The sequence below is a fragment of the Sturnira hondurensis genome, unplaced genomic scaffold (genome assembly GCF_014824575.4).
Source record: "Sturnira hondurensis isolate 20B ecotype Veracruz unplaced genomic scaffold, ASM1482457v3 Scaffold0001872, whole genome shotgun sequence".
In the NCBI taxonomy this organism is placed as follows: domain Eukaryota; kingdom Metazoa; phylum Chordata; class Mammalia; order Chiroptera; family Phyllostomidae; genus Sturnira; species Sturnira hondurensis.
The window spans coordinates 22,951,396-22,973,842 of NW_028074503.1; the positions used below are offsets into that span (position 1 = coordinate 22,951,396).

Here is a 22,447-nt window from a genome sequence, read left to right on the forward strand (position 1 = left end):
CCCCAGGTCTCAAAACCCAGGTCAAGTGCCACCTCCTCCCGGTGGCCTTCAAGGACCACCCCAGCTCAGAGCTATCCTCCTTCCTCTGAGCTTGAACCTTTCATTACCCCTAGGGCTGATGGCGTCACTGGTCCCCATTACTGCTTCTTCTTCTCACCTCCCTGATTCTGTCGCAAGCTCCCAGAGACAGAAAACTTGTTTTTTACCATTTTTGGATCTTCTGCACATGTGATGCCCACAGTAGTTTGTACTCAGGATGATGTCAGACCACACCTGCACCCAGACCCAAGAGCTTCCCAGAAAACATGGCAGACCACATTTCAGAAAGTGACACCAAGTAATAATCACAACCTCAACCTGAGCTCTTGGGCTTTATAATGTATGAAGCCCTTTCATGGTCTTATAAGGTAGGTGGCAGGTGAGACTCAGCTCATTTTACAGGTAAGAAAACTGAAGCTCACAAGGTTTAGTGATTGCCCAGTGACCAGTTAATAAATGAAAACAGCCCTAGAACCCAGCTTTCTGCTGTCATTCAGATTTTCTGGGGAGAGACTGGAGGTTTCTATGTCTTTAAGCACCGGACACGTGTTTTAGGGAACACTGCATTGCTACAGCCTACTCCCAGCCAAGATGCACAGTGCATACCAGCATAAGGAAGGCTCTGAAGAAGCCCACTGAGCTCAGTTCAATGCAAATGTCTCCAAACGTTCCTCACCTGGAACCCTTCTGTGCATGGGACACTTTGCACAGGGAATTTAGACTCCCCAATGCAACTTTCCTAAATGGTAGACCACGCTTCCTGGAGGGGCTGTATACTACAGACTAAGAAAGGCTCCAGCTAGCTGAATAAAGCTCCAATGGTGAAATTTCAGGGCTCAGCCAGCTGGTAAGGACACTTCTTATTACTATTTTTTTTACTTTTTATTATTGAATTTTCAAATACACGAAAATAAAAGAGCGCCATAAATCCTCATGGACCTGTCACCAATTGCCAAACCAGCTTCAACAACAGGCAACATTCTGTGTTTGCTTCTCCTACCCTCTTTCTTCTGAAGTGCTTTAAAGAAAATCCCAGATATCATATCATGTCATCTGTAAATCCTTCAGTATGCAACGCTGCCACGATATTACACATTCTAAAAAATTTAACAATAATTCCTGAATATCAAACACCCAGCCTGCATCTAACCCCCTTGATTCTCTCCACTATGTCCTTCCAAGGCAGGTAGGCTGGAGTCAGGATTCGCACCAGCCCACAGAAGGACTTTGGTTGGTATGTCTCTTAAGATTCTGTTAATTTATGACAACTCCTCCTGTACCTCCCCATTATTTCCTGCACCATCCTGTGGAGGATGCTTGGAGCTCCTCTTGGTCTGGATTTGGGGGCGGCCTCCTCTGCCAGGGTGTTTCACATGTTCCCATGGTCACTGCATAAAGCAGCAGCTGGATCTACAGCCTTGACCATATTCGGGTTCAGCTTCATGGGCGGTGCTGTGTCCTTCCTATTGTGTTGCAATTAGTTGTCCAACTGCAGGTGGCAAAGCTAATGTTGGTCTGCAGGTTTGGATGGCGGGGCACATGTCTTTGTGACCGACTAGGTCCTCCTCGTGTCCCCACAGTCCTATCATGCTCTAGAACTCGGTTCTAGATCCATCGCCAACCCAGGATTTGCCCATTTTCTATGATTTTGTGGAAGACTCTCCTGCCATCCAGCTCCAAAATTCTACCAGCCTGTCCTTTCCTAGGCAGTCTCTAGGTGATCTTTTCTTTTTTCTTTATTTAAAGAAAAGACATTTGAAAATGGACAGAGAAGCTGAGGATGTGATGCTCCCTTCAGGTCAGGGCCTACCAGTGTCTCCAGGGGCTTAGCTGGAGTCCCAGGGTCTCAGCCTGCGGATTTCTCCACCCATCTCTTAGGACATGAGTAGCAATCTCAAGGAGAACAAGAACACGTAGTTCAACATGATAAATATGCATCCAAAATGTTTAAAAACCAAATTACACAAATCAAGCTTATTCTGAGAGGTTCATTTTGCCAGGGGTCTCTAGCGCTCCAATCAGCATAATTAAATAGTACGGTCGCTCTAGAATTGATTGTGGTTTTCACATTTTTTTTTATCATCCCAGGACCATTTCAGTGAGATGATTTTAAGCTAATAAGAACCCCCAAATTAGAAACAAATTAAGGAGATGGAAAATACAAACGTATTTGTTTGTAGTCAGGTACTATTTTTATCAGCAAAATCATGAAAAATTAAACTTGTTCAGCACTCATATAAAGGTTGTCAGTCAAGGGCAATGTGGCTTTCTGCCTCTCCCTGCTGCAAAATTTTAAGATGACATGTCAGAAGCTGTCCTCCGTGGGCCCCCAGAAAGCAATAGACTAAGAACAGAACTACACAGGCAGACTGGCCCAGGAAAGTGTCGCCACATCATACTCTCAAATAGTTGGAGAACAAGCTTCATAATGCCTCCTGCTTTTCAAATGAATGCACGCAGAGCCAGGAACAGGGTTCCATCGTTGCAATGGTTTCTCGTGCCCACTTAAGAGGCGAGGACATGAAGGCCTGGGGAAGCTGAGAGATCTGCATGGGGTCACACAGCAAGCTTGGAAACAGCCAGGATTAAATCTGTCTAAATGTGCTTGGTTTTGTAAAGCCCTCTCCTCGTTGTCACCCAAATGTGCCATAGATTACCTTTTAAAATAGATGTTGTCATAATGATACCAGTTTGGAGGACTCTTGTGGGGTTCATGACAACCTCAAGCGTTTCAGCCTCAGGGGAGGCAACAAGAGTTGGGAGCCAGCTGCTCCAATGGTGGGGAGACCCTCTGTCCAGACAAGCAGCAGCACAGGGACCCGCAGACCACAACAGTGGTCTGACCCAGACCACTGACCGTGGAATGTTGACCCAACCTTGAAAACACCATCTCAGCGCCCGAGCCTGGAGAACATCTATTCATTCTGTGGACTTCGTACTGATTCCAGCAGGGCTGACACCTAAGTCCGCTTTGCATCACCAACCTCTACCTCCTTACTCTGCTCGTTCCACACTGGACCCTGCACACACGCCTTTCAAGCCTCCTTCAAAAGGAGTCCTCACTAAACCCAAGCCAGGTGAGAGAGAAGGACCTGTGGAACTTCCTTAGATGGCTGTGTCACTCCCCTTGGGCCCAGAAGGATGAGTTCTGACCTTCTATGATGATCTGGGTCGATTCCAGACTCAGATGACAGGACAACATTCTGCTACCACCTACTGACATACAGGCCCTTCCCTCTCTTGGAGGAGAACAGATGAGCGGCTGATTCAGAGGTACTGGCCCCGTGGGGAACGCCTGGTGGGAGGGAGCACATGGCTGAGTCTGTTGGTGAGGGGACAGTGCTGGGGGCGCCAGCCTGCCGTGGGCTGCTGAGTGGAAGGGCACCAAAAGAATCACCCAAGTCCCCAGACCAGAAAACACACCCAGGTAGGGAATTAAGAGTCTAGATAACATTTTATAACTTTTCAAAGGACTGTCACATACCCTGTCACATTCGAGTCTCAGAAAAACCCCAGGAGGCAGAAATTATGTAATTCATTCTTCAGACAGGCTGGGCATAGGAGAGCTTGATTTTGCGGAGTGCCAACCCTGAGCCGGCTACAGGCGTCAGGGTGCTATGCAAATAGATGTGCGCAGTGATTACTGTTTTCTGCTGCTGTTGGGGGCCATACTGGAGCAGCTGCCACTTACAGAATGATAAAGAATGTACTCCCCCACCCCCAGAAAGAACAGCAGTGTGCTGTGATGATGGGTTCCCTGGCCCTCAAGGGGAGTTACCTGTATTTCTATGACTAAGGAGAAAAAGGCGTCAAGTAAGGTGAGGATGGACCTTTACTACCAAGGCTGAGGCTGGGAGGCAGAAGAAAGAGGGTTGAAGGACAGGCAGCTTTGGGAGCAGGATCCTGGGCTGGATCCCAAGACAGTTAGGATGGCTTAGGCAACAAGTCTGAGGAGCAGACAGCCCTCTCTCCGCAGGAGCACAGTGCCCTGGCGGTGCCCATACCTCGGAGACGAGAGCCCGCAGGTTCCACGCTCCCCACGGCAGAGCTGACAGAGGGGCACACGCTGCCTACAGCGCTTGGCTCCTCCAGAGGACCAGGTCTAGGTGAGGGGGGGGCACAGGCAGCTGCCACTGCCCTGGGCCACGTCTAAGCCTCACCCCCGCCCTGTCTGTCCTGACCTGAGAAGCCCCACAGTTCTCATACAGCAGAAGGACAGAGACGGAACACCAGAAACACCCGCTGGGAAATTTCACCCAACGTAGCCAAGAGGGGAACTCAAACAGGTTTTCAGTTGATTTAGGAAAATAAAAAGGATTATTTCTTGACATCAGATGTCACAGAGCAATTATTCGTTCATTGATTTAGTCCTGATAGTTACCCAACAAGATAGAAATTATTAGTTTCACTTTTAACGAAGCTTCTGAGGCTCAGAGAGCTTCGGGAACCGCAGCCCCAGCCCCTGAGCAGGTGGCCACGTTCTGAGCCCAGTTGGGACGCACAGCCAGGACTGGTTCCAGAGAACATATGCAATGCTCCAGAGGGATGTCCAGCCTTTTGGCAACTCGGGGCCACACTGGAAAAAGAAGAGTTGTCTTGGGCCACATATTAAATACAGAAACTCTAACAAAAACTGATGAGCAAAAAGAAAAGATTTTTAAGTAGAATTTATGGTTTTGTGTTGGGCCATATTCATAGCCATCCTGGGCTGCATGCAGCCTGCGGGCTGCAGGTTGGAGGCTCCTGTGAGCGGTCTCTGATCATTCAAGCCAATTTACCTGGGGATCTGTTCCAGATGTGTCACAAGAAGAGGACATAATAGTAAATCCTGCTATTTAGCTCAGGAGTCAACTAGCCTCTGGGTATGCCTTGGCAAGATGTTCCAGATTCTAGTTCATGTTCTAGACCTGAGCTGTCCAATACAGGAGCTATTAGCCACAGGTAGCTAACGAGCACAGGAAATGTGGCTAGGCCAAGCTGAGATGTACAGTCAGTGTCAAACACCCTGGACTTGAAAAATGAATGTAAACTATCTAATTAGTAATGTTTATATTGATTGCATGTTGCAAGGGTAATACTTTGACCATGCTGAGTTCAATGAAACACATTACAAATCATTTCACTTTCTATATTTACCTTTTTTTAAGGTGGCTATGGGAAAATTAAAAACAACATGTGTGGCTCGATCTCAGCATCTTCTGGGCAGCCCTGTTCCAGGAGCCCAGTCTTGCTAGGGTTCTGTATCTACCTTCCCTTTCCCCATTCCCAACAATAGGAAGCCTCTCAAGCATTCCGAGAAGGTCCTCTCCTCTGAACATTTCTGGAAATTCCTGGATGCACCTGTTTCACCCATACCCAGTGCCCATAAAGAATGCCCAGGCCTACAACTGCCAAAGCACTCACGTGTGGTATAGGCACTAGTTCTGAGTGTCCCAATCCCCCTTAAACCACCTTATCCACGGCCAGAGGGGTTCTGATAACCAGGCTTTCAATGCCCAAGTCTCCAACCCTGTGAGCAATTGGCAGCTCTGGGAATTAGGCTGCGTTTCTCCCAGCCTCCTTTGCTCCCACTCCTGCCAGACTGTGAGCTCCTGCATAAGCAGAACAATGGAGGTCAACTAAGTGTATCGATCACTTTTTAGGGTGCTGGCTGCTGTGCCAAGTGTTTTGCACGTTTTATTTTACTTAATTCTCCCACCCAGCCTGTGAGTAAGTATCGTCCCATTTCGAAGTCAGGAGCCCGAGGCTCTTAGAGTCTTGAATATGCCTTCACTCTCAAACTTCTTCCCATATACATATTCCCCCACCGGAAGCAGACACCCACCAGGCGTTCTAGCATTTCTGTACCCAGCACGGGGCCCAAAAGTAAATATCGGTGAGGTTTAAGAACCTTCCCATAGACCAAATCCTATGCTCTTTTGTGCAGAAAGTGTGCTGCCTCTTACTTCCCTGGCCTTGGGTGTGATAGAAGTCCTCACCCACCTGCAGGCTGGACCTGTCCTGCCTCCTCCTACCCTCTATCCCCTCCCACCTGAGGCCCCACAGGGCCAGGCCTGCTCAGGTCCCCAGTCAGGTCTAAGATGCACAGATCACCTACCCCATGAGAGGGGGGCTCTGGGAACAGCCCAGGACCAGCACACTGTGCTCTGGGGTCCCCAGGGATGCAGCTGTCCCTGGGCGCCTGTGGAGCTGCCAGTTCTGCAGTTAACCCCCCGAGGCAGAACAAGCCCCCAGCTATCCTTGCTGGGGCCCCTGGAACTGGATTCCCCTTCCACTCCCTCATACAGACAGGAGCCAAGTCTTGAGCCTGCCTGGTGCCTGTAGCTGATCCATTTCCTGGAGCTGGGCTCTGATTTCTGGATTTTCTTCTTCATTTTATTCTTCCTGCCTGATTTAGAATGAGGCCACCCAGAAGTCTCACTACTCTGCCCCTCCCCACCCCTTGGCTCGACCCAAGACCCAACCCGTGGACCCTGACACTGGCTGCACTGGAATGGAATTTGCCACACCCCTTTGGGCCTCCTGCCCCAGGCCATTGGCTCTCTTCCCCTGCCCTGGTCAGTTTCCCAAGGCCTCAAGCTATTTTTGCTCCCACCCCAGCCTGCCATTTCCCTGATGGAAGTCGCCAGAGTGGCATACTGCAAAACACACACAATGAAGACCACAGGCCAATGAAACAGAACTCAACCTTGGGGTATCCAGTCCCAGTGCCCCCACCCCCATCCTTCCAACCTCAGGTCCTGCCTTCTAGGCTCTGGGAACCTGTGTGATGCCTCCTGCCTTGGCTGGCCACCCCACCGTGTCTGCCAGCCCCTCCTGAGCTCTTCAGATCCCACCCGTGACCTCCCCCAGCCACCCCTGATCATCTGCTCCTTGCCCTGGCATTCTTGGAGGGATGGAGGGAGCCACAAAGTCCCCCTTCCGTTTCTTTTTTTATAAGAAATACTAACCTATCACTTCTCACCAATCCACAAAAGAGCTGCTGTGCCCCTTGCTGCCTCTGTTTCCTCCTGCCACCACCTCCCTGATTCCCAAGGGAGCTGATGGGGAGTGATGACTTCCTGATTTGTTACTCTGAGTTCTTCAAACAAGAGGTGTCACATCCATAACAGCATCAGGCCTTCCCATTAGACATAGGAAGTGAACGCAGCTGACGCTAAATCTTCCGGGGCCTGGCTCCCGCAAGTGCACGGGGCCGAAAACTAATAACTGGAAAGCACCCATCTATCATCTTATCAGGCCTTACTAGGTTTGTTTGCATAGTTATCTTCCCAAGAGTTGACATTTAATGTCTTCTGCAGGCTGATGTATTCTCCTACCTGTCATATCATTCAGAAAGAATAGATGAGCCGCAGGTCCATTACCTGTCATTACACTGTGTACATGTCGCCAGGGGCCGAAGCACCAATTCTTCTTGAGTCTCCCAGCTGGTGCAGCCTCCTGACTTAGAGGCTCCAGGTCCAACGAGCTGCAGAAGACGCGCACATCTCAGGCCCTGGGAGGGCTCCTTGCCATCCCTTACTGCTTTCCTGGCCGGCCCACTCGCCAGGGGTGGTGAGCTCACAGCTGCTTCAGAGGGGACCTGCAGGAAGAACAGAGGTCTCCATTACCAGGGCCAAAGGCCTATGTCCAAGTTTTATTGTTCTAGGACTTCACAGCCATCCTCTCTCTGCTCTTTCCTATTAGGTCTTGTGGTTCCTGGTGACTCTATGAACCTGCCTCAGCCAGAGTCTTTCTTCACTGCCCACCGAGACCAACACCAGGCCTCTGTGTGCACGTGTGCACGTGTACATCTTTATTCCTGTCTTCTCGCCCTGCGTATTTCATTTTATCTTCCTGAAAGACCTGCCTTCAGTGACTTGTCCGAACCACCGTTCTGAGTGTGGCTCACACCCAGCAACGGAACCTCACTGCGTGGGAGAGCAAGGACCTGGCTGCTCTCCCTCCACCAATGAGACTGCAAAGAACAAGGACATGTCAAGTGGTGTCAGTCCTCAACTCTGACAGCCCAGGTCCCAGAGATAAGGTACCCATGTAGTCTGGGGGCTCCAGGAAGGCCACCCGCCTGTGGCTGAGGCTGCTTTCACAGACCTTCACTAAGACGACAGACAGGGGTGGAGATGCAGACCTCACTGGGTGAGGGACACAGACACCGGATCCCCTGAGTGACCATATTTCGTAGTCAAGATCACAGCTCACATTCTGGGATGGGGTGGAGGTGGGGGGGTTAAAGGCTCCAGCGAGAAGCAGCCCTGCCCCAGAGTGGAGATCGGCTCGGCCCTGCACCTCTGACCAGGCTTGGGCTCCAGCAACTAGGGTGGGGGTGGGGGGCAGGCTCCTGTGGCCAAGATGGCTGTGACCTTGAGCCCCAAATCTAAGGCTCCTCCAGGCATCCGTGGACCCCCTGCTGAGAAGTGGCTGTGGCAGGTGGACAGCTCTACCAGGGCACCCAGCGCTGCAGGTAGGAGGAAGCATCCGGAACAGGGATGGGGGTGGCAAAGGAAGGTGGGGACAGTAGTGACAGTACCTTACAACCCTACAATGATCTACCCCCTGGAGCTGTTGCGCATCATCCGACCCATTTGATTTCATAGTAGCGATGTAAAGGGGTACTTTATTTTATTTTATTTTTTTAATTGTTGTTCAAGCACAGTTTTCTGTCTTTTACTCCCATCCCAGCCCAGCCCTCTTCCCTCCCTCCCATTTCCACCCCCTTTAGTTTTTGTCCATGTGTCCTTTATACTTGTTCCTGTAAACCATTCCCCTTTTCCCCTGAAATTCCCTCCCCTCTCCCCTCCGGACACTGTCAGCCTGTCCTCTCTTTCAGTGTCTTTGGTTATATTTTGCTTGTTTGATTGTTTTGTTGTTTAGGTTCCTGTTCAAGGTGAGCTCCTACCCTTTGCAACAGCATGGATGGAACTGGAAAGCATTATGCTAACTGAAATAAGCCAGGTGGTGAAAGGTAGAGGGGAATTTTAAAGACGACGAAACAGAAGCACAGAGGGGTGAGTTAGAGAAAGAGTCAAGGCTGTAATCCTTGACTCCCAGTGGTCTTCCTTCCCAGCAAGCTCCCTGGTCCTGGGGTAATTTCCTGTCTCCTCTGGGATGTGGCCGGTCAGCAGGAGTCGGGAGGAGGAGGGAAACGGAGGCAGGCTTGGCCTGCTATGGGGGATGGGGAGAAAAGGAGAACAATCACGCCTTTGGTTTCTCCCCTGATAGGAGGGTCGAGGAGAAAGCGCAGAGAGAACAGAGTGATAAATAGGGAAGACCAGCCTGTGGGGCTCCCAGCTACCAGGAGCAGCTCAGGCAAAGAGGAAACTGGCTGTGATAAACAGCCACAGCTTTGGGGGCTGGGCTGGGCTGACCTTGAGCCTCCTGGGTGACCTGGCTCCCTATGGCTCTGGCTTCTAAGGTGTTTCTGGGCAAGGCAGTACCAGGGGTTAGAAGTCCCTTTGAAAGAACAAAGAAATTACTGTTATTACCTTCAAAAAGTCTATATACATGTCAATGCTCTTTTGTTTATATGACATATTTCTAAATAAAAATTAAGAAAAAAAACATGCAATTCCACTCATATGAAGAAGGATCTCAGCTGCCCCTGACAGTGGGATTCTCGACTTGATTCCAAAGTTGCTTGGCTTCTATTGACACAGGGGAAGTCATAACCTAGGAAATTCCTACCTGGAAAGGGTTGACCCACATGCCTGCCCCCGTCGACAGAGGACCAGACCTCAGAGCATGAGGTCACAGAAAGAACAGAAAGGCATCCCCTTCGTGTTAGCAGTACGTGTCCCAGGTGGCCTGGTGGGTCCACATTTAGCCTTGCAGCTCTTAGTGGGCCCTCTATGTGCGCTGGGTGCCATGCAGGAGGGAGAAAATGCGCACCCTTTAGAAGCCAATTGCTGGCCAGTCCCACTGGCTGTACAGTCACCTGGTGGCTCTAGTTCCCAGGCAAGCCCCTAGAGCACATTCGTTTTGGCGGGGGTGGGGAAGGTGGAGACAGGAGCCTTCCCAAGGCCTCCTGCAAGGTGGGGCCAAAGCGTATTCTCGGCAGATGGTGCTGTCGCCCTCACTCCAGGGTTCTCGTTCCTAATTATCTGTGCTGTCAGCAAAACAATTAACCCTCCAAGAAAAATTGCACCGTCCACTCCCAACCATAATAAAAGGCATTTTTTTCCAAGGACAAGGGACACTCAGGGCAGCGGCAGAGGGAAAGCAGGGCAGCCTTGGGTCGGGTTCTGGCTCTCACTCCGGCTCTCACTCGCCTGGGTGATGTTGCCATCCTCTGACCTCCCAGGTCTGCCAAAGGCATCACACCTGCAGCCCCTCCTGCCTCAGGGCCTGCATCTCCCTTCCCATAAAGGAGGGTATGAGTGTCGTCCCTGGATCCCTGGGGTCCCCTGCAGTCCCACAGTGCCACCATTCTATCTACACAAGCCTAGTGCTTTTCCTCTGAATTTTAAGTTCCTTTGGAGCAAAGACTGAATTTCCCTTCCTTTCTCCTTCCCTCCGTCCCTCCCTCCCTTCCTTCCTTCCTTTCATTATTGGATATTTACCATGTTTCTTCCAGGAGATACAGAGAATATACCTGTTCAACCTTCATGACCACTCCTTGCAGCTTTCTTCCTCTGAGATATGGGCAGAAGAGGGAGGGGGGGCAGGGAGGGAGGATGCCAGCTGCTTGAGGACTTGGCACTTGCTTGGCATCAGGCTGTAGGAGGGAGGTCCTGTTGCTGCATTTCGATTCTCTCTGAAGATTCGGCTGTAGGAAGGCAGCCTCCTCTCCAGAGAGCTGAATTTGATGAGCAAGCCACTCTGGTCCCTGGGGCAGGCCTGCGGAGGGGTGGAGAGGTGGGATATAAGGAGATCTGAAAGCCCCTAACAGCCGCTCAGGGGCCGGTGGCAGTGGAGGGCCTGCCTTCTGCAGGCCCTCATTACACAGGGAGGCACGAGCGGATAAGCCAGAGTGCCCTAGTTAAAGAAACTGCTTTACACAAGGCGCTAAGGCATGATGTTTGTTACCCAGGAGTCTACTATTTAAGGCTGGGACCAGTTGGTCTTATTCATCTGTCATCATGCACTGTCATGGAAAAGAACACAGGGTGAGCAAGAAATTGTAGAGCCTTCGCTGTCAGAGCCTTCAGCGAGGATGTCCCCCAGGGCCACATTTTGCAGGTAGGATTTGGAGAGGTTCAAGGGCAGGCCACTCACAGACAGAGAGAGCTGGAAAAGATGCTGCCACTCAGTGGCCCCACATCAAGGTCTCACCCTGTCCTGCTCCACTCTGCCTCCCAGGATCACCCCTGAACAGACTGGGGGACATGCGGGGCAGAAAGGATAGGAAAGTCCCGAATGGGGCACTATCCAGCTCCCCGGGGGGCTGCAGGAGCCCTCCTTAGGCAGGGACAGCACCCGGGGAACCTGGGGGTGTGAAACAGGTCAGGACTCAGGTGTGGGGCAGGGAGCCGGGACCCCTTCTCCGCCACCATTTTGGCCTAGTTCAAGCCATGTGGCATCTTCCTTCCCCCTCCCGCCTTCCAGGCTGCCAGCACTGGGCCTCACCCAGTGCCCAGGAGCTCAGGCTCAGATGCCAGCTCCTGGGTACAAAAGGGGTGTGTTTATATTCAAAGTGGGCTGTTGCCCACTCGGAATCTGCCCACTTGAAGGCAGCACATGTGACTGCACCCCCTGCCCAGAGCCCAAGCGGGACAGATGCCAACCTCTAGCTAGAAACATTTCTAAATATGAGTCTGGCACAAAGAGTCAGGTTCCCAGGCCTCCCCTGCCCTGGGAGACCCAGCCAGAATCTCCAAGGCTGCTGGGAGGCTGAGGGCTGTGGGATTAGGAGGCAGCCAGCTGAGACAGCCACCAGCCCCAGAAACATCACCTGAACCCCTCCCTGGCCTTCCAGCCTCATTAGGAGAAGAGAAAGGATTACTCTGCACCCAAAAAGCCTAATCAATTGCCTGAAACCCTTGGCAGGGTGGACAGGAAAGCCGCTGCCTCCTCAAATGTGCATGGATTTAAAATATACGAATGGGATATTTTTCTTCCCCTCTCCTCAACCCCCCGAAGGCTGGGATGCTTGTTAAAAATAGCCTTGCTGTGGCATGGATCCTACGAAACCCAACGGCTGGCAGGAAAATTAAGGAGACATTGGAGACAGCACTAAGTGGTCACCCCTGGGGAGTGGGCTGGGGAGGGCTGGCGGGGGGGCTTGCAAGTGTTTCTGGACACACTTGGAGTGCTTGGAGTTTTCACAACAAGCAGGCATTAATTATATTAGTTTGTTTTGTGAGATGGAGGTTTTCCCACTGCATCCTCCAGCCTAAACTTGAGCCTGGACTTGCACTGACCTAGCAACTAAGAGCCCAGTGCTGGCTGGCCTGACAGGCACCAGATACCAATACAGCCCAGGGTCAGAAAAGGAGTAGTGAATGCAGAGCTTCAGATCTGCATTAGAGCCGGTTGTGTGACCTCAGACAAGTCACTGAGCTCTCTGAGCTGCAGCTTCTTTACCTGAAGAGAGAGGCGATTGGATTAAATGCTAAGCCAGGTAGCTTCTGACACCCTAGCATTTCACAAGGGTAAGGACTGAGAGAAAATATCTAAGATTTGCCTTGTGTTTGTCCTCAAAGGATGAGGGAATGTGTCCTTGGGCAGAGATGGGGCTTTAAAGCAGGAGGTAGGCAGGAAGAGAAGCTGTTCTGAGAGCAGCGATCGACTCCGTTCCTGGCCGATGGAGTCTGCAAGGTGGAAAGAGCATCGCTTTGGTAGCCAAAATGTCCTGGGTTCAAATCCTGAATCCAGCTCTTTGTAACCATGTGACCTCAGTAATAGCTGATCCCTGGTACCAATCAACCTCCTCAACTACAAATGGAGTACAAATGCCCACATCCAAAGGCCGTTGTGAATATTCTATGTAATGAAGTAAAAAAGTACCCAGCTCCTTGAGGAACTGAACATCCCGTGATTCTTTTCTTCCTCCCACTGTTACCCTACGCTGCACTGCATGGTGGTTAAGAGTGTGGGCTCGAACTGGGTTTGTATCCCAGCCCCCACCTATTTACTTGTGACCTTGAGCAGGCAACGTCACTTTTCTGTGCCTTAGCTTCTTCATGGATAAAGCTGGCGCGAGCGGGGGCTGGCAGTTGTGCTGGCCTAGCCCACACTCCTGCCCCTGCTAGCCAGTGGGACCCTCAGTTTTCAGTCTTGCATTTTCCATCAATCTGACTTTTAGAACTTCCTTTGCAGGCCTCCCCTCACCCCCCGAACCTCTCAAAGTTTCCTGACCCACAGCTGCCCATAGTCGTGACAACTGTGGTTGTCCGACTAGCCTGGCCCTTCCCCAGTCTTTCCTGCCCCCTCACCATTTGGTCTCCGCTCAGCAGGCTGTACACCTGGCCAGGTGTATCCATTCTACCCTGGAGCCATGGGGAAGGTGTGTTTCAGGTCAGTGCTTCTCAAGCTGTAATGTGCTTAGAAATTGCCTAGGAATCTTGGCGAAATACAAATGCACATTCTGACTCAGTAGGTCCCACATGGGGTCTAAGATTCTGCATTTCTAACAAGCTCCCGGGGGCGCCCAGGCCACACTGGTCTGGGACCACCCTTTGATTAGCAAGGCTGTAGAGCAGGGAAATCCTGGCGTCTGTGTTGAGGGGTGGAGGCGGGGGAGGGGACAAGGACCAGGCTGGCCAATTGTCCATATCAGAAGGATAAGAATTTTGACAGCGATGGCATGATGGAGACCAAGTTGGGTTCAAGAGACACTGAAGAGACAAAGTAGGAGAAGTCAAATAGAAGGTCAAATAGAGTTTCACAAAAAAGATGCGATGTTACCCAACCAATAAAAATAAAGTGCATCAAGGTAACGTAGCCACCCAGGAAGATGCTCAGGATACGGTAACTAGAAAAGCAGACCCCCCCCAACATGCACCCTCATCTCCCCTCCCCCCAAAATGTGCATTTAAGAAAACCAAGAGAAGGGCTACAGCTCTTGACCACAAAGGCCATGTTACGGTGATGGAACCGCATGTACAATTATTTATTTGTCATTGTCCAGATGGGCTTAATGTTGTTTTATCATTGTTACCATTTAAAATTTATCTTCTGTGGATTCTCAGAGGCCTGCCCCCCCAAACTGTCAGTTACTCTGTGATACTGAGGTTTGATACATTTCAAGCACAAACTGCCACAGCAGCAAGGGCTGGGAAATGGCACATTAAATCTTCTCAAACCCCCAAATAAAGCAACCCACATTCTGTTTTTCCTCTGAGTCAAGGGTCCAGTGCTTTGGAAGTCTGGCGCTATCACCTGTCACTATAGCAACAAGGAGACCCTGGTAACCCCGAGCTTGTGATTATTAAGAGCTGAAATAGGAAGTCTGTGGGTAGATGTTCAGTAAGAAGCTGCCACAGGTTTGCACTGGACTGGCCAGGCTTGGAGGCCCTCCCCACCTCTCTTGAAAGAAACAGAAAGCAAAAATGCGACTCCAGGAGCTGGTGCCTACAAGAGTGCAAGGAGTGCTTGTCATTTTCTTCTTTGTTTCCCATTTCAGGGCTGTAAGCTGCCTTTCAAACCAGTTCCTGACCTGCCTGGAGGCGGGCTGCTCCAGAGCTGTGTCACTCCTTCTGGCCAGGGGATGCCTGTGACGGCTTTCATAGTGGGCACCGTCACACCCTCCCGGCTCACGTCCCGGGTTTCCCCGTGCACCTCTGATCAGCTCTCCGACTTCCCAGCACCACCTGCCCATTCCCTGGGCCTCACCCTATTCCGTGCAGGGTCTCTTCTGCTTGTCCTTGGACAGATGCTTTAGGCCCCCATCTCCCACCAAGGCCTTGGGGTCTCACCTCTGGGAGGCTGCAGAGGGTCCCAGCCCTGTTCTGACTGCTCCTGCCTGAGGTAGGGTGTTTGCCCCCAGGCCTGCTCCCCAGCGTCTGAAACAAGTTTGAGGCCCCATTCTGCCACTATCTGGCTGTACAACCTTGGACAACTCACTTCACATCTCTGAACCTCAGCTGCGTCACCTGTAAAAAATTTTCTATGCGTTTATGGAACCTCATGGTCCTTTGAGTCTTAACACCCTGTGATACCATTGGGAATAAGCATTTATCTTGCCACACAGAGGAGGTATTTCCCAGACAAGGGCTTCCCAGACAACTAACATTGCCCTTCAAGCACCAAAGTGTGTTTTGTTTCAACCCTACTGCACAGTGCATGTATGTGTATGTATATGTACATATATGTGTGTATATATGTATGTGTCTGTGTTTTTTTAAGAGGGAGCGAAATATCAATCAGTTGCCTCTGGTACATGCCCTGACTGGGGACCGAACCCGTAACCTAGGCAGGTGCCCTGGCCGAGAATCAAAGAGGTAACCTTTCGCTTTTTGGAACATGCCCAACCAACAGAGCCACACCGGTCAAGGCCACAATACATTGTTTAATGTTTACACACTTCTTTTCCTCTCAGGACAAGGAATCTAAAACCTAAAATTTGTTTGTGTACGCCTCTCCCCAGCTGTGTTACTCACACATACAAACCATTTTAAAAAGCCTGTCCAGCTCTGCTCCTGGCCGTGGCTGAAGTGCTAACCCTAATGGAGCCTTGTCTTGCCGGCCCTCTGCCAGTGCTCAGAGGCTCTCTGCTATATCGGGCGGTTCCTCCCGCTGCTCTGGCTTCTCTGCTCTCCTGTCCGCCCCCTCGCACAGCAAGGTGCCCAGAGGCCATCCACCTGTTTGGGTATGCCTGCCTACAGAAGCTTCCCCTGCTTCTGATGTGCAACTTGGAATCCTCCTAGGCCAGCCAACCACGGGACTCCGAGCAAGGGCGAGGGGAAGGGGTGTCCTTAGGAATAAGGAGCTATGGTTTCAGCCATAATTAGAGGTGCTTTTCCGTCCCCTTGGCAGCTGTGTTCTGGGCAAGGGAGGTGGTGGCAGGCTGACCTCTGGACAAGAGAAGTCTCTGTGTCTGGAGCCCTTGCCTGAAGTGGTACTTATTCCTCCTTTACCAGCTGGTTTTCCCAGAGTGGGGTTTAGAGACCATCAGGGTTGCTGGCCTCACCACATGGGCCAGGCTGGAAGGTAAGCTCAAGTTTAGAATTTAACCCCAACTCTATACATTCCTGGTGTCAAGAAGGAATGTTCTGCGAACTGATCCCCAAGTTCAATATGTCCTTGCCTGGCTTCTTCCTCTAAGAGATGTTACCATTCCTAAATTAGGTGTTCTTTCTCCTGTTTTCCCTAGGAAGCCAGTCAGAGGCACTAGGCCTGAGGCAGGCTCAGCCCTGGACCAGAAACATCTGGCAGAGCAATGCATGTCCCCTAACCCTCTCTGGCAGCTTGAAGCTTCGACCCCTCTGCCTTTGCTCCTCCATCCCAGGTCGGAGCCTGCTTCTACCAACAAGCTCTTACTGTCCCCTTTGTCCCAAGCTTCTGGTGGCCTCTTCTCCCACCTGACACAGTCAACTCTACTCAATCGCCAAACCTCCACGTCCCCGGGAATGCATGAACTTCCCGTTCCATGCAGGCCAGAGCCCACCACATCACTAATGCTCTGCAGGAGGCCAGTGGAGGGCCTGGAGGTTGTGGTCAGAGAAGAGAATTTCAGAGCTTTCAAGCTGGGAGGGGGCAGTTCTGAAAGAAGATCTTTATGAAAAGGGCAGGCTGCCCACTGCAGGAGGGGGAAGTTTCCAGGGATGAAAGAGTAAAGGCACTTTGAGACCAAGGTAGGAGACGGTTTGTAAAATGCTCAGGTCAGCAAGAAAAGGGGCAGGGATGGGGCAGAGGAGGCCTGGGGGGCATGTGTGGGAGACTGCCAAGGAGAGAAGGTGAGTGATGGATGAGGGTGAAGAAGGCAGTTGAAGAGGCCAGGAGGGCATGTGAGTGTGATGGCAGGCTTACCAGTCCTGCTTGACACACAGACTGGACCCAGGGTTCCACCCAGAGGGCTGGCGGGAAGGGGCCTCTGCAACCCACATCCTTGCTGGGTCTGGCAGCAACGAAATGAACCAAGACAGTAAAATAGCATGAACCTTGCAAAATAGTAACAACCATCCTTTTCAGGGATAAGTCTAGTCGGTCAGCATGGCCGACCCAGCCCAGGACCAGTGCCTATTTCTGCTTTACTGTCCAGTCTTCCAGGAGCAGGGGCTTTTACACTGTTGGGGCTGATGTACCACAAGGGCCAGACCAAGTTTTATACACCCAGGTGACACCCCAGGTCTGAGTCCAGCCTGAGTAAACTGAGGCTTAGGAAGGGTAAGCAGCCCAGGTCACTCAGCTCCTAAATGAGGAGTCTGGATTCAAATCCTCAGCCACCTGACTCCTAAGAATGCCCCTTGGGCACCACACTTCACTGCTGACCAACTCCTCCTCACCCGGGGAAGGACAGTGGCTGCTGGCTGCTTCGCTCCAGGGGCCCTGCTGTGTCCCTGCATGAAGACACTTGCTCCGAGTCTCCTGCAGAGGCAGAGATGGTGCCGGCAGGATTACTCCCTCAGGCAGAGCCAGTTTCCAAGAGTTACAGCATGTACACATGTCACCTGGCTGTGCACAGTGCCACCTCCTCTTGGCACACACTGTGCATCTGGCCAAGAGAGGAAGCCTTGAGAGATGGATCAGAGGACACTGGAAGCTGGGGGGGGGGACAGAGACAGGGAGCAGGAGAGGACAGCTGGGGCTGGGGGCTTCCAGTGCAGCCCTGGGGGTGGTGCGGGCTGACGGGCGGCTGGCAGGACTTGAGAAGCACCTATTAGCAGCTCGGTGGCTCCTTCTAATCAAAGAGTCACAGCACCCAGGCAATACACCATAGGGGAGGGGGGACTGAAGGAGGAAATCACTTTTCCCCTTCATTTCCTATATAGAATGGCCACAGAGAAAGGCAATGGCAGAGGAGAACGAAGGTAAATGTTCTCCTGATCATGAGGCTCTACCTTTTGTTTCTTGCATCCTTCCTAGTGCCCGCTTGGTACCACCCAGCAGTCTACAGGGGCTGTATACCTGCTTCCACTGGACAGGCTTGAGTAAGTCTCTGTTCTGTATCGGGGCCTACCGAGATGATGCTCAGAGAACAAAATACTACAACAGACCCCTGCACGGGAGCAGGTGATCTCATGAGGAGACGGGGTGGGACACACACCTCCCAGCAGAAACCCGAGTCATCCTATCCCTCAGTGGCGCTGGGACAAGTGGTGCCCTCTCTGAGCGCTTGAGGGGGAAAGTTGAGAGCAGATCCAAGCTTCCCCCAGAGGTGCTGGGTTCTCCAGCCATGACAGGATTCAAGGCTGACTGGCCACAATCAGGGGAATGAGGGAAAGTCCAGTCCGTCCGGCCCAAGAGGGCAAAGGACCTGGAAATACCGCACACAACAGGCCATGTGTCAGGGGTGGGAGGACACGGTGCCCACATCCCAGGGGCCAGTTTTAAAGGGCAAGGAGAGATACTGAAAAATTTGCCACAAAGCTCCCCACCGCCCGCAGCATAGGGACCAGGTTGTGTGCGCGGTCTCTACACATGGCACGGTGCCTGGCCTTACTGGGCACCCCGAAAGTCCTTCAAAAAGTCAGTGGGGTTCCCCCACATGGAGTCTGCACTGCACAGCACTGCAGTGAAATTCAGGGTCTGCTTCCTCCGTGCACGTGCTGTGGGTGCCCCTCTAACTGAACTGGGAGCTTCTTTCAAAAACTGTTTCCTTCCGTTATTGTTCGGCATATTAGTTTCCTATGACCGCGGTAACAAAGCATCACAAAGTCAGTGGCTTAAACAACAGCGGTTCATTTTCTCATGGTTCTGTAGGTCGCAAGTTTCACATAGGTGCCGGCCAGACCAGGTTCCCTCCTAGGGACTGTCAGGGAGAATCCCTCGCTTTGTCAGGCCTTGTGGCTGGCTCGTGGGTCCTTTCCTTCACCTTCGAAGACAACGACGCAGCATCTCTCTGGCTGTTCTTCCCTGGTCGTGTCTCCCTGTCTTACCACAGCTGGGAAAGGCTCTCGCTTTTGAGGACTCGCGTGACTCGACTAGGGCCCACCTGGCCGGTCCAGGGTCCTCTCCCCATCTCGAGGGCTGTAGCCCTAATCGCATCTGCAAGGTCCTTGTGCCAAGTGAAGCAACATATTGACAGATCCTGGGGGTTAGGGCACAGGCATTTGGGAGGGGGCATTGTTCTGCCTACCACAAATAGGAAATATAGTCACACTGTTCAAGATTCAAATGGCACAACAGGCTGTTGAATCAAGAATTTCCCTCCCAGACCTGTCCCCTGTCCCTGCCACCCACCAGCCAGCTTCCTTCCCTGTGGTGTTCCCTGGTGTTTCTACCCCACAAGACTCTATACCTGTGTCAATAAAGAGTGATATGTATTCTTCTTACCTTTTTACACAGGTGGTACCATACCATAACACTGTTCTATACTGCTTTTATCACAATACTTCTGAGCTCATCCCAGGCCAGGGTTATAAAAGCATCCTTGCTCTTTTCCATGACTGCATACTATTCCGTTGTACGGTTGCACTATATTTGGTTAGTCCAGTCTCCTGTTCATAAACACTTGTTGTTTCTAGCCTTTTGCTCTTACAGACATCACTGCAATGAACAATCTTATACATACATCCTGTCCTATATGTGCCTGCATCTGTAGGATAAATTCATGGAAGTGAAACTCCTGGATCACAGGATTTGTGCATTGAAACTTCACAGCCACCACAGAGTTGAATTGCCCTCCACAGAGTTGAATCAGTTCACAAGCACACACTCCTTCCTCCGACCATGGACAGGAGTGACATGTAGACTCATTTTGGCAGGGAAGCCACGGCTCATATTTCCTCCATGTCCCTCATGGTACTCGTTCCAGAGACTGACTCAGGAAGCCCTTGGGGCTCACCACTGCTCACAGTTCCCTGGACTTCTGATGTTGATGGGGGTAGGGACTGAAAAGGAAGATGCAGCCAGCAGCCAGTAGCCAGCAGCCAGCAAGGAGGGGTCCAAGTTCAAAGGCTTTAAAAGAACAGTGGCTTTGTGCATCTCAACCAGCTAAACTTCTCCTCTGGCATGGACAGCCTGCTGGGTGGGGAGTCAGTGGGTTTCCCCAGAGGGGAGACCATATTACCACTGACTGAAGGAGGACCTGTCAGCATTGACGAGCCCCAAAAGGAGATTACAAGTGACTTTGGGTTTCCAAAGTCCCAGCTGCACCCGTGTTAAGAAAGAACTGTTTTCTTGCTCTTAATCCATTCCTGGCGGAGATGTTGCTTCAAACTGAATGAACCTTTTATGTGCTGAAGTCAATTGCAATCTAAAAGATAAGTTAAATCACTTATTCTGGAAGACATGAAACCTTTGATTGGAGTGATGGACTAAGGTTTTCCAGCAGCAGTTACAGGGCCTGGGGATCCCCAAAAGGGTCCATTCCCTGCCCACCCCCTAGCCTGACCCAGCCCCACCTCAGCAACAGAGCAAACTTAGGCTCATCACAGGACCCAGAATCCTAGCCACTGGGAGATTTCTCTCTGGCAGAGCATGGAGGAGGCTGGGTGGAGAGACCAGACTGCTAAGACCCTGTAAGTGAGTGCTAGGGGCCCTGGGATGAAGAAGGGCAGGGACTGGAGGTGCCATGCACCCTGACCAGCCCCCTTTCTCACTCTATTTGACCTTCCAGGTTCAGCTCAAGGGTCCCCTCTCCCAGGAAGTGACAGGCTGGGATCCAGTGGGTGCTTCTACAGTTCCTAGAGCACCTCTCACCCTAAAATGCAACCTGTCCGTCCACCTAATTTGGCATCAACTGGACTGTGAGGACTCCAAAGGTAGTGTCCAGCACCCTGCTCAGTGCCCACTAGGTGCTCAACAAATGCTTGATGAGGGAGTGAAACAGTCCCAGAAGCAGTGAGAAGAGCTACCTGCCCTAACGGTGTCACCCACTGACCCATCCAGATGTCCACAGCCCTACTGGGCACCAACCACGTTGTTAGGCCCTGGGGCCATCCAAGGGATCCCAACAGGGCTTTCTGTTTGAAAATGCTGCCATGGCCCCAAAGGCCTACAGTTTGACCCACTCTTTTAAGTGGAAGCATCACCTCCAGGAAGCCCCTGTCCCCAACAGAAGTTACACTGTCACTCGGTGGTCCTCTTAGCTCCTTGGCCAGCCAGGGGTAGGGTACAGGAGAAAGTTTAGATCTAGGGCTAGGATGCTGCCAGGGGTGGGGGGCAGGCACTACAGTGGGCAGTCCCAGGGGCACCGGGCGCCAGGAGATGAAAATGTATCTCGGAGTTAAGAGCTGAACTTTGGAGAACAGAAGTGACCAAAGTCAAAGGCAGAGGTGATGAACAAGTAGGGGAGTGAAGGAATGTCAAGCTCAAAGGTGTGCTGAAAAGCTGTCCTTGGGTCTGGAGCCTGGGCCCAGGCTTCCCTGGCCCCCCCTCTCAGCAGGGCCTCAGGCAAGCATCAGCTTTAGGTATCTGAACATGAGGGTCTATCATCAACTGCTGTGCATTAAGAAAAAGATGAGAAAGTTCTCTGTAAGCCAATAGAGGAACAAAAACAGTTATAATAACAATTTTTTGTTTTTGCCATGTCTTGCCACCTGCACAGAGCTTCCTATCCAGTACCTCCTTATCCTCAAAGCAACGCTGGGGAAAAGGTAACGATAGTCATACCCAATTCACAGATACAAAAGCTGAGGTTCAGGTAGCCCCGAATCACACAGATAACAAGGGGCTGAGCTGATAGCAGTTTCCAGATCTTCACTACAAGAGAGTGCTCTGTGGGCCACACCATGATGCACCCCATATGACCCAAAACCATAGCCTCTAGCTTGCCAGAAACCCTCCTCCTCCTTGAATCCTGTCACTTTCCCCAGATTTGCTGATTGATGAATGAGCTTTCCCAGGCTCTTGGTAACCAGCAGTGTTGGCAGGGGGGTGGGGGACAGTAGAGGTGGAGTGGAGTGGGCAGGCAAAGCGTCTTCATCCAGCTGCAGGCTGGAATCAGCCTCTGACCCCTGTGGGACTTCGAGACACCCCTGTCTCCCAATTTCCTCTAATTTTACGTATCTATGATGTTAAAACCACTTAATGACCCCAATTGAGGTGTTTTCAGGAAAATGTGCTCAGGGCATTTCTCAAAGGGCCTTGGAGCTTTGTGACAACCCAGGCAGAGAGCAGGGCGGAGCTGGCCTTCCTGAGAGGCCACCTATTAGGTTCCCATCACTCCACGTTCATGTGCTCAGCTATCTCAGAAGAACATCAGGCCAGCACTGGTACTCTGGTACTCATGAGGAGCGGAGCCGCTGCAGGCCACACCCACAGCCGTCATGCAGCACGGGGCAGAGAGCTGAGACAGAGGCAGGGCCAGGCCTCATCCCTGCCCCCGCCCCCCAACAAAGGCTTTGCCTCCACTCCAAGCCACTCCAGG

The 22,447-nt window shown here is 51.7% G+C and overlaps 1 protein-coding gene across 2 annotated transcripts in view; it reads right to left on the minus strand.

Moving 5' to 3' along the window:
- ZBTB7C (zinc finger and BTB domain containing 7C) overlaps nucleotides 1-22,447 on the minus strand; it is a 299,236-nt gene that overhangs the window by 220,782 nt on the left and 56,007 nt on the right. Inside the window, exons 1-2 of one of the 2 annotated variants that reach the window (XM_037033974.1) lie at nucleotides 9,405-9,476; nucleotides 7,404-7,621 (exon numbers count right to left, since the gene is read on the minus strand). The gene's annotated coding sequence lies outside the window, so the exon portion shown is untranslated. Of the gene's footprint in view, nucleotides 1-7,403; nucleotides 7,622-9,404; nucleotides 9,477-22,447 lie in introns of those variants that run through there. The other variant, XM_037033965.1, reaches the window with a different exon arrangement.